This window comes from Nyctereutes procyonoides, unplaced genomic scaffold (genome assembly GCF_905146905.1).
Source record: "Nyctereutes procyonoides isolate TBG_1078 unplaced genomic scaffold, NYPRO_anot_genome, whole genome shotgun sequence".
NCBI lineage: Eukaryota > Metazoa > Chordata > Mammalia > Carnivora > Canidae > Nyctereutes > Nyctereutes procyonoides.
The window spans coordinates 67,712,039-67,728,697 of NW_026575146.1; the positions used below are offsets into that span (position 1 = coordinate 67,712,039).

General features: G+C 45.6%; 1 protein-coding gene across 11 annotated transcripts in view; it reads left to right on the forward strand.

Annotated features, from left to right (window-relative positions):
• The first annotated feature begins 1,949 nt into the window (after positions 1-1,949).
• The window catches only part of PEG3 (paternally expressed 3), a 32,944-nt gene continuing 18,234 nt past the window's right edge, over positions 1,950-16,659 (forward strand). The window contains exons 1-5 of one of the 11 annotated variants that reach the window (XM_055310085.1): positions 1,950-2,103; positions 6,824-6,911; positions 8,945-8,979; positions 9,141-13,565; positions 15,145-15,212. The gene's annotated coding sequence lies outside the window, so the exon portion shown is untranslated. Of the gene's footprint in view, positions 2,104-6,823; positions 15,213-16,659 lie in introns of all 11 variants that reach the window. The other 10 variants (XM_055310088.1, XM_055310083.1, XM_055310084.1 and 7 more) reach the window with 10 other exon arrangements.

The window sequence follows — 16,659 nt, forward strand, 5'->3', positions numbered from 1 at the left end:
TGTAACAAGTAACCACTGATTTCTATTTATACTAAGTATAAACAGAAAATTTAATTTTGGGCATCATATTCTGTGTGTTTATAGGTAACCTGCTTTTTATAATGAATTATTTTACGAATTTTTCCTTTAAAAAATTAAAATCCTACATTTTTAATTGCCACAGAACATTGCAGTGTATTGATTTTCCAGGATACAATTTAATTCTGCAGAGTATGCTTTTCTAATAAAAAATGATGCCCCATGAATATGCTTGCATATAATCTTTAATACATTGCTGTTTATCTTCTTTGCTTTAGTCCTTTGAGAGCGGAATAGTTGGATCAAAGAATATATTAATTAACTTCATATAATTCATTGATTTTACTATTAGAAAAGAAATTCGTATTTCTGTCAAGGATATTCAAGCAGTATGGGTTGGAGAAGGGAAAAAAATCATTCCTTCACCCCCTCCCCCCCAATTCCTTTTCCCACCAGGTAACCAGTTAGAGGTTTCTTGTATTCGTTTGTGCAAGTTTTATCTGCAGATGTGTTCATCCTTAACAAACAAATGAAAACACTTACCAGCTCATTCCTACAACTTGAGCAATTTGTGTGTTTATCTAACTCTAGGAGTCCTCGGTCCTTCCTAGTCCCAAACCGCTGCCCTTCACAGTTGTCCCGACCTATCGACCCCTCCCTGGTGTCATCTGTGGGTCGGAGGTGTGCTGCCCAGCCCTGCGGGGTCTGCGGAGCGGCTTGCAGAGAGCTGCGGGTTCTATCCCGGGTCTGTCCTGGGCTCTGTACAGGTCGGTGCTGGGCACCGGCAGGGTCTGTGCAGATCTGTGCAGGGACCTGTGTGGGGCAGGGTCTGCGGGGATCTGTGCAGGTCAGTGCCGGGTGCCGGCGGGGTCTGCCAGGAGTCAGTGCTGGGTGCCGGTGGGGTCTGCGGGGGTCTGTGCGGGGACCTGTGTGGGGCAGGGTCTGCAGGTTCCGTGCGGGGCGCCGGTGGGGTCTGTGTGGATCTGTGTGGGGTGCCGGAGGGGTCTACGGGGCTCTCTGCAGGTCAATGCCGGGTGCAGGCGGGGTCTGCAGGGGTCTGTGTAGGATCTATGTGGGGCAGGGTCTGCGGGGATCAATGCAGGTCTGTGCGGGGCGCTGGTGGGACCTGCAGGGGTCTGTCGGGGGATCCGTGTGGCGATCTTGGAGGGGGGGTCTGTGCAGGGCGCTGGCGGGGATGTATGGGGGAATCCGTGCGGAGATCATGCACGTCTCTGCGGGGCACTGGCAGGGATCTGCAGGGGGATTTGTGGGGTATCCTCTGGGAGATCCACGCGGAGATCCACGCACCGGCTCATTCGCGTTGTCCGCCTCGCCCAGCTTGGAGGCAGTGGGAGTTTCTGTGGCGGGTCTGCCAGCCATTTGACTCTTACCGCGAAGTGCTAGCATCCTTCCTGGCTGCCCAGGTTTCTGGTCTGGTTGCTCTTTCTCGCACTGGTTTCCCAGAGCTCTTCGTTTACAGAGGGAGCTAGCCCCGTGTCTGTCCAGTGTCCCAGGCGGAAAAGTGCCGTCTCCCACTTTCTCGTTTGTCTTTACCCTTCGACATACACGGTTTTGCCCGCCAGATTTTCACTTTTTGGACAAATGTATTTTTTTTTTCATTTTCTTCATTGGTTTTGTGTTTGGGAGTCGTTAGTTGGCCCTTCTCCATGCCCCCCCCCTTTGTGTGGGGGTCACATCCACTCGCCCCCTCCCCCCAGACCCTCTCTGGGGCCCCTAGTGTCAGCTCAGTTGACGTCAACCTCCTGCCTTCGCGCCAAGCTGTCGGCACGGCAACCATAGCCTGATTGGCAGGGCCCAGAGGCGTGGCGAGGGGCCCGGGGTGGGAAGCTCGGCCGCTGATTGGCCCACACTGGAGCCCCGCCTCTGCGGAGAGCCTGACAAGGAGATGCACGCAGAGGCTCGGTGCAGACGACGGGAGCTGCGGGAGGACGAGGTCGGAGTGGAAGAACGGGCATGTCCACCTTGGGCTGGTGGCGCCGCAGGGCGCCAGGAGCCCTGTGGGTGTGCTAGACCGTCCACGCGGGCTGCGCCCCGGTCGGCTCTGAGGCAGTGTGGTGAGGGGAGGTGAGTCGGGCCAGTCCCCATCAGTATGATGTCAGGAGGCAGCGCGGCGGTCACACGCTGCCGTCCAGGGCCCGGGTCAGCGGTGCGGGGGACGGCCGGCGGACTTTGCCTGGCGGGGTCCTCCCTCCGCGGGCCCAGGGTCCGGGTTGCCGCACTTGCCGCGGGCGCCATCTTGGTGGCCCGCCAGGGTCCTGGTGACGGGCCCTCCCTTTGAGGGGCCGCAGAGCGGGGGCACTGCTGCGCCATCTTGCCTGGTGGAGGTGGGGACAGGGGCGGGCTGGGCACTGGGGGACTGCTGGGCGGCCTAGTCTCAGGGTGCTCCCTCCGTCCTCGGCTGGGTCTGGGGGCTGCCGGCCACTATATCCATCCCGCGGCATCCCTGACAGGATGGGTCCCTCAGGCTGTCCCTGCATCCCTGCCCGTCCTTGGGGGCGGGGCCTGTTTTGCCGCAGTGGCGGCGGGAGGAGCCACAGGCTGCAGGGGGCGGGGCTGAGGGCTTCGTGCCTCCAGGGTACTTTCTCTGCGTGGTGGACAGGGTGGGAGCCCCCCTCACAGCCTGCCCACCCTGGCGCCACCTTCGGTGTGGGCGGTAGAGTTGGCTGCACAAGCGCTCTTCTCATTGGCTGTCTGTGGGCTGGGGCGGGGCCAAGGGCTGTGGAGATTGCGGCTCGCCTGGGCTACGATGGTCTCGTTGGGCCCCGCCCGCCCTGGCGCCATCTTCGGTCTGGGCGGTAAAGTTGGCTGCACAGGCGCTCTTCTCATTGGCTGTCTGTGGGCTGGGGCGGGGCCAAGGCCTGTGGAGACTGCGGCTCGCCTGGGCTACGGCAGTCTTGTTGGGCCCCGCCCACTTTGGCGCCATCTTTGGTGGGGTGGCCGAGGTTTGCCAAAGCGCAGGCGCGATGGTGGCTGGCTGGCCACAGTGGGGGATGGGGCTAAGGGGCTCTGGTGGCCGTGGTGATCCTGTGTTCTATGCAGTGATTGAAGGCTGCGGGGTTTTGACTACGTAGCGCCTTCTTTGCTAGTTGAGGGTCTGGCTTTAAAGACTTGCCGTGATGTGGGGTCTGGACTCAGACTTTTGAGAATGGGCCACGGTTAGTGACTGGGGGGCCGTATTACTGGCCGGGTCCCTGCGTGTGGTCTGGAGAAGCCAGGCATTGTGTCTGAAGTTTGCTCCGGCGGCCGGCACCGCCGTAAAACCATTAGTCCTGAGGGACAGGGCTACAGGCCGTCGGGATACCCTCTCCTTGTCCCGGGCCACCGTTCACCTATTGTCTGGGGACAGTTTTCACCTTGAGTGTGTCTGGCCCTATCTTTTGGCTGGAGATGTGTTGCGCCGGCCCTGTAGGGGTGGGGTCAGACCTGCGAGGCCCTGCCCACTTTGGCATTCTTTTTGTTGGCTGGCCAGTGGCAGCCGAGACTTAATGCGCAGGCGCCATCTTGAATGATAGTGTGCCTAGCCCCGGGGTGCAGGGTGGATCCAAGGGGAGGGGCTCCAGAACTCTGTCCATTCTAGTACTGCTTGTTGGCCGGCAGGTGGCAGCCGAGATTTACTACACAGGCGCCATTTTGAGTGACAGTGGGGATGGCCGCAGGAGGAGGGGTGGATCCAAGGGGAGGGGCTCCAGAGCTCCGCTCACTCTAGTACCATTTGTTGGCCGGCAGGTGGCACCGAGACTTATTGCGCAGGTGCCGTCTTGAGTGACAGTGGGGCTGACCGCAGGAGGAGGAGTGCATCCAAGGGGAGGGGCTCCAGAACTCCGCCCACTCTAGTTTGTTTTTTGGCCGACAGGTGGCAGCAGAGATTTACTGCACTGGTACCATCTTGAATGACAATGCTGCTCCCCGCGGGGGGGGGGGGGCGGGCCCCTAGTATTATTTGTTGGCCGGCTGGTGGCAGCTAAGACTTACTGCACAAGCGCCATCTTGATTGACTGCCGCTGGCCATGGGGGGCAGACCCAAGGGAAGGGGCTGCGGAGCTCTGCCCACTCGCGCACTTATGTTGATCAACAGGTGACAGCTAAAGCTTACTGCACAGATGTCACCATGAGCGATGGTATTGCTGGGAGCTGACCCAGCGGAGGGCTTTCGTGTATTAAGTGACTAACAGAAGACTGTAAAGTCCTACCCTTTGGATGGTTAGGTTTGTTGGCTTGGGGTGGTTCCCCGAGGCTTATTGCATCGGCCCCATCTTGAATGATGGCAGAGCTGCGGCAGGGGGTAGGGGGGCTGAGGGAGGGGCTGTCTTGTCCAGCAAGACCGACGGTCTACCGACACACATCCGCCCTAGTGCTCTGTTTGGCCAGTAGTTGGCTGCCGAGGCTGACTGTGCAGGCGCCATCTTGAGTGGCTGGCAGAGCTGCAGGGGGCAGTGGTAAAGGAGGTGTTTTCTCGTCCTGAGTGATGGAACTGCAGACCTCTGCCTGTCCGTGTGTGGTGTTGGCCAGTAGGTGGCTGCCGAGGCTGACTGTGCAGGCGCCATAGCGAAGGACCAGGGAGTTGCTGGGAGTGGCCTGAGGGTGGGGCTGCCTTGTCCTTGAGTGACTAACAGCAGCTACGGAGCCCTGCCCACCTTTCCTGGCCTAGAGGAGTCTGAGGTTTGCTGTGTGGGCGCCAATGTGGCTGGCCCAGAACATTTGCTGCAGTGGCCACACAGCATGGCGGCAGGCACAGTGTTTCCTCAGAAGGATACCAAAGCCATACTCGGGCACTGGGGGCAGGCTCACCTGTGCAGTTCTGAGAATCAGTCTGAAATACTTGGGTTCAGATTTAGATATTTTAATAGGTTTCGGGAAGGGCAGGGTCTCAAGTAAGAAAACAGAAGGAGGGCTGTGGACATAAGTTTTGGGGTTTGGAGGGTCTGAGGGCAATATGGAGTTTACACAGAGAAAAAGGTCTAAACGCCTATGAACTAACTGGACAATTCAGAGCCGAGGATCGTTAGAAGAGGGGCGTGGCATGGGAGATTATGGAGAGGAGGCTCCCTTGGCAGGTCAGGATGTGGTTTGGTGAGGGAGGGTGTGGGACCTCTGGAGGGGCAGAGCTTCCTGGAGCTGTGGGGCAGGGTTGCGCATGTGCAGAGCCCTTTGTGGCACTGTCACCGCGTTCTCTGGAGGAGAGCAACATTTCCAACACTGAATTAGCTTTCACCATGTTTCTTTACATACATCCTGGACTCCAAAAGGGGGGGTCTCTTCTAGTCCTAGCTCCAACAAAGGAGCTTGTTAGTCCCCACCCTTTTTTTTTTTTTTGGATGTAGTAGGGAAGGTAACATGTTAGATTATTCCTTCCCAACCAGGTGGTGAGGGAAGATTAAGTATGTACATCCACTGGTGAATATTATTATTGATATATAGTAGAGGCATAGTCGTGAAGATACTTCCTCTAGGTGCTTCTAATTGATTGAACACATGCTCAGGCACAGTAAGACTTGAAATAGGAAGTTTTTTTTTTTTGTAAAAATTTATTTACTTATTTATGATAGACATAGAGAGAGAGAGAGAGAGGCAGAGACACAGGAGGAGGGAGAAGCAGGCTCCATGCCGGGAGCCGGACGTGGGACTCGATCCTGGGACTCCATGATCATGCCCTGGGCTAAAGGCGGGCGCCAAACCGCTGAGCCACCCAGGGATCCCCTGAAATAGGAAGTATTAATCCACTGGGAGCATGTTGATAATCTTTAAAATGTTATATAAGGTTAAGGCATGATGTTACTACCTGATGATAGTGGTACTAAAGTCCTAATAGAAGTAAGTATCTTCATGTTACTTAAATTTGCAGTAAAGTTAAGTTTCTGGTCCTGCATGATTGACTATTGAATGGCAAAACTGGAGTTACAATTTTACATATTCTTGCTATTCCATATGGACTCCATGGGAAATGTCAGTAGATGTTCTGTTTTTCAAAATGAAAGTAGGTTGATTTATAACAGTCTGTCATGAGATCTAAGATTGAGTTCTCTGAGCATCTGCTTTTCTCTAAAGTGAGAATCAGAAAGTTAAGTGTTGTGGTGAAGAGTGACAGAGACAATAAAAGTAAGATGTTAAGCACTGTAAGGCATGTAGTTAGTAAGTAATGATACTATAGCCATTTTTCCTCCCAATTTTTGCCTACAACATGCATCCTTTGCTTTTAGAGGGACAATCAATGTCACATAGTTAATAAATGGGAAGTTGGATTCTTGGATTGGTTTCTTAATCCAGAGCACTGTGTCTTTACAATTTTGCTGTGCTTGTTAGAAAGGATTCTGGGGGCAGCCCCGGTGGCTCAGGGGTTTAGCGCTGCCTTCAGCCCAGGGTGTGATCCTGGAGTCCCGGGATTGAGTCCCACATCAGGCTCCATGCCTGGAGCCTGCTTCTCCCTCTGCCTATGTCTCTGCCGCTCTCTCTCTCTCTCTATGTGTGTGTCTCTCATTAATAAAATAAATAAAATCTTTTTTTAAAAAAAAGGATTCTGGGATACTCAGAAATTGACTTGCATACCCATTGACAAAACCTCATTGGGAAAAGGCTGTAATGACAGTCCAAGATACAACATGTCACACAGGGAGCAGTCCCAGTGGGCCCTTCCATCCTGGGAGGGAGAGTTCTCCTTCCTGGTCTCATCTGACCTCTGCCACTGGAGGAAATGAAGATGCACGTGTTGTGCAGTCATTTTCAGCCTGAGGAATCTGGTATATATACAAAGTAAATTGGTGTCTCATGTTTTCTTTTTCTTCTGCAGCTTTGCCTTTTCCAGCTTCTGCCCTTCTCAGAGACAGCCATCAAGAGGAAGAGGGGACTAGGTGCAAATACTAGGTGGCCAGGCCCAGGTGAGCTGAATTCCCTTCTCACAGTGCTGTACCATCCTTGGAGTGAACACATTCTTCCTCATCCTGACACTTTCCTACTGCATATGTGTTCCATATAGCCATGCAAGTGCCATTTGTGCTCTGAAAATTCAGACTCCTCTGGTGAATTCTGTGTTTGCCAGAAACTTTCTTTGGCCTCATGCTATCCTTTTCAGTTTCCTACTTCTATTTCCAATACTCAGCTGCACCTTCAGGCCTACTCTTTCTCTCTTGTCGGGTGATTAAAGAAGTATGAGAGATTCATCTGTTCATCTATCAAACATGGCCCTGAGTAGGAAAGGAAGTGTTTTCCTGGAGCTCGTAGTCTATTGGGTAATGAAAAATGTTGAAAAAATAATTGTATCATTCATGTCTTTGAGAGAGAACATTGACTATGAACAGTTAACCTGAAAAAGGCCATGTAGGGCCTTCCTGAGAAGGTCATTGAGGCTAAGTCTGAGCTCTGTAGAGGGAGGATGGTAGTCTTAAGCAGGGGGGACAGAGGCATTCTAGAGATAAGAGCCAAAAGTCTAGGATACCTGGAGCAAAGGAAAGAATTGAGTGGCATTTGATCAAAGTGGGGAAAAGCCATTTGGAGCTGTGTTGTGAAAGGCCTTGCAGTGAGAGGTAAGTATATGGGCTTGATATGAAGCATAGTGGGAAACCATTGAGGTGTTTTAGCCATGAAAGTAACCTGGGAATCAGCTTTGTGTTTTAAACATACCATATGGTTGTGGGGTCCAGAAGGGGGGAGTGTGGAAACAGTGGTTGCAGGGAGACCACCTCAGGTCTGGGTGAGATATGATGGCTTGGTTTCAGGTCAGAGCAGGGGGGATAAGTGAAGTGAATGGATTTGAGAGACGTACTAGGAGACTCAGTAGGGCTTGTACTTTCTTCCATGGCTTGCAGATGAGATATAGTGAATCATATTGTGTGGGAAAGTGAGAAAAAATAACAAAGGTTGTTCATTCCATCAGAATGGACATTCCATGTCCATTTGGACATCCATAATGTCCAAACATGGACATTATGCCCAATCTGGGACAGGACTGTGCTAGACTTTGTGTCCTTGGAAGTGGGTAATATAATCACTGGCCTGAGTGTCTACTGAATGAGAACTCTAGTTAAATGAACAGTAAGGAAACATGCTTACCAACACAGGTGTCTATGCTGATGGTATATTACCATCTGGAGAAAAGCTCACATATTGTTCCAGGTGGGCCCCATGGAATGGATTAGTTTATTCCTAGCCTCAGTGTATGCTCCAAGTATCCAATGTCTGGTACTTAAGCCTGTGAAGACTCAGAAACCTAACTTTAGCTAAGGACTCATCTTACATTAGTAAGTCCACATGAATGAAACTCAGGAGACTTACAGATACTCTACTGACATATTAGTTTACGTTGAAAAATAGTGTGACTAAAGTACAGCGTTCCTTTATTCTCAATTTTGGTTCATCAAATTATGGTGGGAGATAACTACAGTAGTGACCCAAATGCTCAGAAGTACGTATGATCAGCAGATTCTCTCCCTGTAGGCAGACCTATATGGGAAACGAATTAGTGAGAAGGTTGCTGGGTGAGTATGGAATGACAATGAGAGGATGTGGACAGGGTTTAATAGCACTGACCTATAAGGTAGCCTGGTGCCACCATCTGGTTGCATTGAAGCTCTTGGGAGGGTTACTAGGACATCAGAGGCCCCCTATCTACAGTCCCCTTCCTCCCTAATTTTATTCAAATTAGGTCTGAACAGAGTAGCCCTTTCCTGTACGTGATTAGATGAACCGTGCTTTGTGTCCTGCCTTTTCATGCCCTTCCTCTTTTAGGGAAAAAAAAAAATCTGATCAGCTAATTACTGACATTAAAATACGTTTAGATAAGTCAACCTGGCTAAGAAGACATTCTCTTTAAAGTAGCTTTATTCATTTGCAACTATTTGGGATCTGATCATTAAACTGAACTCTTAGATACTATTTTCCTCTCTTCTGAAATTTTTTGGGGAAACCCCACAAGAATGGACAACAACAAGGAAATTTTGCTGCATTGTGGTAAGTGCTGAGCTTATGTGATAGAGGTAAGCCCAGGGTAATGTGGAGATTACCTGACAGGAGCCATCCAAAAGACCAGAGGGTGGAGATCGTGGCCAGTGTGGTAGGAAGAGTGGTCATTTCCTCTTCGCTGACATTCCCATATAAAATTCATCCCCCAGCAGCCCCTGTTGTCCATATGCTCCTGTTCATGGCCGATTGAACAAGACCAGACCCCTAAACCTAGAGCAGCGGTTCTCAAAAGTATAGCTTCTTAAGTGCTTCTTGGAATGCCTCTTTCAAAGAAGCACAGACCTCCTAAATCGAAACACCTGGAAAGGCAAGTACATATTTCATAAGTATCTCAGATGGCTTTTGGCACCAAGTTTGAGAACCACTACCCTAGAAGAATTTGAGCCATGGTGTGCGCTTATAGATTTGGAAAGCTTGGGTTGCTTAGTCTGTTGGCCCTGGGTGCTTCACCGGGAGGTGAGGTAGGACTGGGTCGGGGGCAGCATTTACCCATATACATGCTGAAGTAGAGAATGTCGGTCTGCAGAAAGAGGCAGGAGACTGGAGCAAACGAGAAGAGAGAGGAGACCGCACACCATGCTGTCCCTGAGAAATGAAGAAAGTAACTGCCTCGCTTCCTGACTTTAAAGTTCTCAATTCCAGCCCCCTCGGATGAGGTAGGTAGAATGAGTGAGGGGGCTGAATCTAGGTGCACCATGAGAGGGATCAAAGTAAGTAAGTATAGATGGGCTTGGAGAAGCTCTCATGGAGCTTCTGTCTCAACTGATGGGATATGGGAAGCCCAAGGTCAAACCAGTGGGGTCCTGGGATTCCTTGATCTCTCCTTACATATCCCACTCACATCTCCAATCCTCTGCTCTGTGTTCTTTAATTGAGTTCTTCCCAGTTTAGTTGAACTCTTGACCCAGTGATCCTTTGATTGAGGCGAAAGACACCCCCATTCATGCCTGATGAATTCCATCTTTGTTATGTTGTGAGACCCATATTTTTGTTTTCTGTTCATGAAATGGAAAAGTAAAGTGTTTTAAAACATTTAAATAGCACAAAAACCACAAAGGCAACACTTGTCTTGGCAGCAACACAGTCCTGTGGTTTTAGGTGATCAAGTTCATGTCTGAAATTTACTCAGATGCTTATGCATACCACATTACCTGGTTAGATATCTAATATATATAAGAACAGATATTTGGAGCTTAAAGAATAGTTAGAAATCCATAAGCTCTTCTGCCCAGGGTGGAGAGTGAGACTGGTTTCTGTCATTTGTCTCCTCTCTTTCCCTCTTCTTGGAATTGGTGGTCTTCTTGGCACCTGGTCCCTTTGTGTCTCTACCTTGGCTCCTGTTTGCCAAATGTGGTCAGACCTTTTAAGATCCTGCCCTTGACTACTACTTAACCCACTTACTACAGAGAGCAGAGGGAAATGCAGAATGTTCAGTAACTAGGGGCCTGTGAGGGTCCACTTCCAAGTCAGGAAATGAAGGTGATAGTTTGGGCATATGGCCAGAATTCAGTTTGAGTTGTGAGACAGAGGGGAGGGCTTTTGTGTGGAGCGCCATCAAGTGGTGCACAGGCTTGAGTGGAGCTGTATACAGATAGTAGAGGACTCCATGGGAGCAATGTGAGGTGGCCTGAGGGGGAGATGAAGTGTCAGAATAAGCAGGGGCCATGGACTGAGGACCATCACAACAGAGGGAATGTTGATAAACAGTAACAAGCAGAAAGGAAAAGGAAAGACAAAGAGGAATTGAATTTACTTCCAAATTTTTTATTCAAAAAATTTTTGATTGTGAACTCAGGATAATACTTAAACTAAAATATAAAAAGAAATGGAAGTATATTTTATTATTTTTTTATTTTCCCTGGTTTATGAATAGTCTCTATACAAGTTCATATGGAACTTTTCTTCTGGTTTAGTTTATATGTACTTCCATATGTTTAAATATCTATGTAGTTGTTTTAGCATGTTTTTATTTTAACACAAATGAGAGCACAATTCATTAATGTTTCATACTGAAGCTACAAGAGTGGTTCATAGGATGTGAGACAATGGTTGGGGGGAGCATGTGATACATCATCTGGAGAGCACATAGAATAGGTCCACCACATTTTCAGTCTCCCATTTACGTGTGTGTGTGTTTCTTTGTGTTTTTACATGTACTATTTTGTGGCTGTTTAACAGTGTCTACGAGAATTTCCATATAAATACATTTTAATCTATAGCTTTGCTTTCTGAAAAAACACGTTACATTTCTTTGTGTGGACATTTTCATTTTTTCGCGTACATATATGAGCCATGTGTGCTGTACAATTTTATAGCCTATTATTTTAAATTAATGTTTCCAAAGCTTTTTTATATTAATGGTTTCCATGAAGTTTAAATAAACCAGCGTGTCTATAGAATGGAATACTATGTGGCCTTCAGAAAGAATGATGTAGATCTCTATGTGCTAGTATAGAAGGATTAACCATCATAGATTACTAGGTTTTAAAATGCACACACAAGGGGGTACCTGGTTGGCTCAGTGGGTAGAACATGTGACTCTTGATCTTAGGGTTATCGTTTGAGCCCCACGTTGGGTGCAAAATTTATTTAAAAAAATAAAAGTAGATATAAAATGCACATTTAATGCAGAACTCCTAATGTGATCTCATTTGGGTAAAAATGAGATGCTACTCTATATGGATGTTAAAAGGTTTAGTATAGCTGCAAATTTGATCAATGGATGTGGCTTATAATTTCTACATTAAATACCCTGTCATTGAACAAACATTGTACTATCTTTTATGTTTCTAATCAGAACGTAAAGTTATAAAACTTTTGGAAAACATGACTACATAACATTCATTAGAGATTTTATCTGTTTTCATTCCTTCCTATTTGATGAAAATTTTGGAGGAATGCTGTGTTTTTAGTGCACTCATTTATTTTGATGTGAATAAAGTGTGTTTGTTTTGACCTTAGTGGCCTTAGGCTTCCATGATGGAATACTGGTGCTGAAATACAGAATTTCTTGTCAGGAGGCCAACACTGGTTTTATTATTCTTTCCTAATGTTAAAGGCTATCTCCAACCATCTTAGAAATGCATACTTGAATAACTGGTCAGAAATTAAAGTGTTGGCCATCTCCTCTTGTTACTTTTATTAAAATTACCTTACTGCTTAGTCCTCGGAAAGTTCATAGTTTGTATTTGAAGTTAATGCTTTTCTTGACTGAAAAAACTTTATTATAAATTAAATCCCACATGTGTATATACTTCCAGGCAAGTCAGTTTGGGGACCGTATTAGCCCTGCTAGTATATTTGTCCTATAGTCTATTGTGTTAGAAGAAGACTTTGTTATCATATGTTTGGGTCATTTTACAGACAACCCCCTGCTCCCATCATACACACATACCTTCTTCAAAATTCTCCTGATATATTTGTACATATATTTATCTAGAGGAACTGGATTCTCAATTTGTCAAAGCTCCCAACCCTGTTACGGAATTTCAGTTTATGTTCAAGAAAGGATTAACAATAATTTCCTCATTCCCATCCTAAAACATATATTTTTATTTATTTAGGACTTGTTTTATGTTCTATAAATTTTTAAAATTTTTGTTTGGAGTTGCAAATATTTTGTTGAATTTATTTATGGGAATTTATTTATTTTGTTATTAATGGGATTCTTTTCTTGTATTTATTGACCGGGTTTTTCAGCTCAAAATGCTTTTTTCACATGATGCCTTTCATTTCTTTTTCTCAGTTGTGTTTGGTAGGTTTTCTCCAGGCTAGTGTTGAATGATGGTTGTGGAGGACCACCCTTCCGTGTTCCCACCTTTAGTTGGAATACTTTTTAGTGTTCAGTCTGCTTGCATTTATTTGAGATCTTTATTCTTAAATGGTCTCCTAGTTTTTAGCCTTTGCTAGGAATATATAAGAAGCTATTGAAGTTAGCAAATGCTTTTTAACATGTAACAGTGTTCACAGGATCCCCTTTTCCCCCTTTAATTGATCATTTAGAATAGTCCACTAGAATTGGGGTATCTTCCTTGTGTTCCTAGTATAGGCTTTTATGATCATGGGCTATTAAGGCTTTTCTAGGTTGGATTTATTAAACGTTTTTGCATTTAAGTACAAATATGTTTATTGGACCCCTCTGTGTTCCAGTCCTGTGAAGATAAAATATGATGATGGAAAATGGCCTTCCTTGCCCTCAAGGACTTTGGGGATAAGTATGGGAACTCTCATTTCTACTGGGTTCCTGTATCTTCAAGCACATCTCTCATAATGTGTGTAAATTGTTACTGTTGGCCTTTCTGGGCTGTCCTTAGAGGGGTTCCCCCTTAGCTTCAACATCTTATGTGATCGTATCAGGCAAACCTTTAGCCAGCTCCTTTTTAATGCTTTTGTATCAGCCACATCCAAACCTGTATCTTCTGTTTTCTTCAACGGTAGACATGGCTGTTGCCATGGAGGCAGAAGCTGGACTGGGGAAGTGGGGGCGAAGTGGGTAGAGCAGTTACGCTTTTGATTGGCCAGAGGCACTGTCACAGGATGAGTTCACCTGGGATCTCGGTCTTCCTGAGTGTAAGGTGAGTATATAGCCGTAGCAGGTACTAACTCAGAATATTTGAGTTGCCACTTTTAGTTGCCCACTTTTAGTTGCCCTTTGAGTTGCAAAGGCAGCTCTGGAGGTCAGAGTTGAGTCAGAGGTAAGGGTTGGATCACTCAACCAAAGAGCACCTCACTTTGTCTCACAGGGCTCACCTGCTATCAGGTACCCCTGTAGGAGGATGTCAACCAGTAGTTCCTCTTCCTGAGTTTGACTCTTGATGACTGATAGGACTGCAGTTATACAGTAGCACATTGACAACATAACACTTCTCTGACATGCGCTTGTCCCTTTCCATGGCTCCATGTGTAAAATGTCACCTGCCATCATTTACTGGGGTAGCTTTTTTGTGCTGCCAGTGTTACCTTTTATAAACTGGAAGTTAGATATACATATAAGGACTTAATTGTGGAGGGCAGCTGACTTTTTAGCTTTTTTCCCCTTACTAATATTTTATCTACTTGACCTTAACTAGAGACTTGCTAGTTCAAAAAGAATGGGCATTTTTTTTCTTTTCTTTTTTAAAGATTTATTTATTTATTCATAAGAGGCAGAGAGAGAGAGGCAGAGACACAGGCCGAGGGAGAAGCAGGCTCCATGCTGGGAGCCGTATGTGGGACTTGATGCCTGGTCTCCAGGATCACGCCCTGGACTGAAGGTGGCGCTAAACCACTGGGCCACCAGGGCTGCCCAAGAATGGGCATTTTTAATGTTTTTAAACCATTATGCTGAAACAGCATCTGGAAACATGGTTCATGTCTGCATCAGGCAGCTTCTCACCAATGTCAGTTTTTCTTTTTGATTTTTATTTTTGAAATACTTGCCCAAGTGGTAAGCCAAAAAAAATATTCACTGTAATATTTTACATATCTTTGACTTCTGGTGTAACTGTGTTGGATCTTACCATTGATTTTAGGAACTGTGTTTTTTTTTTTTTATGTTGAGACACTTACCTTTCTGTTGCTCTTTCTAAGAGCTTTTCACATTTTGAATATTAACTATCACCTATGTTGCAAAATATTTTTCCTCCTCCTTGTCTGGTTTGTTCTGGTTGTTTTTTATAGTACAGAAAATTTTTATTTTCATGTCTGCTGTTGGAATTCTGCTTGAGCATTCTCCCTGTCCCTGTTCTTTGCTGTTGCAAGTAAATGATGCCTCTGTGAACATATTTGAGAATTGTATCTTTGTGCATGTGGGCAGATAGGTCTGTCAGTTAGGTTTCAGAGGGAGAATCATTAGGATAGGGGATGGCATAATAATTGCTGGAGACCTGAAGAGTATATTCAACTTATAGCTGCAATTTCTACATGTCATATCTGGGTTTCAGAAGTTCCAAAGTTGGTTCTTTGGGGTTTTCTAAATTGCCTGCCATCTGGTTTATGGTGTGACCTTGGACTCCAGTAGGGTGGGATGGGCAGGGAAGGGAGGAGACCCCCCCCCCAGCATTAAGATGTCAGTGTTACATGCATCTATTCAATGGGCAGCACAGTCTCTAAGGCCTCTACTAGTTCTTTTGTTTCTTGTTTTGTTTTTAACTTTGGATTTATTTTTTTGACTAGGTAATACATGCTCATGGTAAAAAAAAATAAAATAAAAACAAAAAAAAAGGAGAATATACAGTGAAAAAGTAAGTTTCCCTTCTTTTCCTGGCAGCCCCCAGTTCCCTTCTCCAGAGGCCAGTCATTATTAATCACTATTAATAGTCTCCTATATATCGTTATAGAAATCGTCTAAGTAAATGGATCTGTTTTTATAGTTTCTTAGAATGCTATACACTTTGCTGTGTCCCATTTTGCAGTTAACGGGTCTCCAGGATCACACCCCGGGCCGAAGACAGGTGCTAACCTGCTGAGCCACCCAGGCTGCCCTGGGTTATTTTCTTTTTAAGATTTTTATTTATTTGAGAGAGAAAGAGAGCAGGGGGAGGGGAAGAGAGAAAGGGAGAAGCAAACTCCCTGCTGAACAGGGAGCCCAATGTGGAGCTTGATCCCAGGACTCTGGGATCATGATCTGAGCCAAAGGCAGAAACTCACCCAGGCACCCCTTATTGTCAGGTTAGAAATGCCCATCCTTGTTCCATAATTATAAAAAGTAATCTTTTATTTACTTTATTTTGATTTTAGTTTTAGCATTTTTATATATGGTATGATATTTTCCCTTAGGTGAATGATTGGCTAGTTTTTACTAAAGTAACTCATACATTCCTTTCTAGTTTGTAAATGCCACTTTTCATGCCAATACTGAACACTCGACTATGTATTGTCAACTCAGACTAAGAAATTCCTAAATGAATCCGTTTCTTTTGTCATAAATTACTAGTACATCTTTTTTGTTGTATTTCATTGGCTTTGATGGTATAAACAAAACCATCATTTGTTTTTTTTTTTCATTTGTTATTTTTATGTAGTTTTTCTGCCTTCAGGCATATTATAAAATAACTTTCTTACCTGAGATTATGTTAAAATATTTTTTAAATGTTATGTATGATTTGTTGGCCTTTTGATACATGAGTTTGTAAAATATTGATAGAAATGGAATTCTTCCATGTCAACTTTAGAATCACTGCCAAGTTCGCCAAAGTTAATATTCTTTGAGGTTCCATTAAATAGTATAGATTAATTTTGGGGAGGTTTCGGAACTTTAATATGCTAGATCCATATATCTCCCATAATTATATTGTGTCTTTTCAGTTATTGTCTTTTATTATTATAATATAATTTGTAGTTTTATTAACATGGTTGTCGTTACCTTTTATTAAATCTTTTCTATCTTTACGATAGTAGTTCTCTTCCCATTTTTTAAAATTTGTGATTGCTGATACATTTTAGGGAGTCTGTTATCAGTGATTCCTTATTATTGTAAGGTCTGTTTCCATTGATCACAGTATCTGAGTGGACAGTCTTATATGACTGAATGATAGTTTTAGATCTTTATGCTTCAGATTTGTTTTTCTTGCCTTGTAATTGGCTAGAACTCTGTAGAATCATGTTCAACAGTGATAGGGTTAAACACTTTTGTGTCTGCTTTTATAACTGACTTTGGTCTGTGGTTTGTTAGTGCTAGCTTTGTCTTGG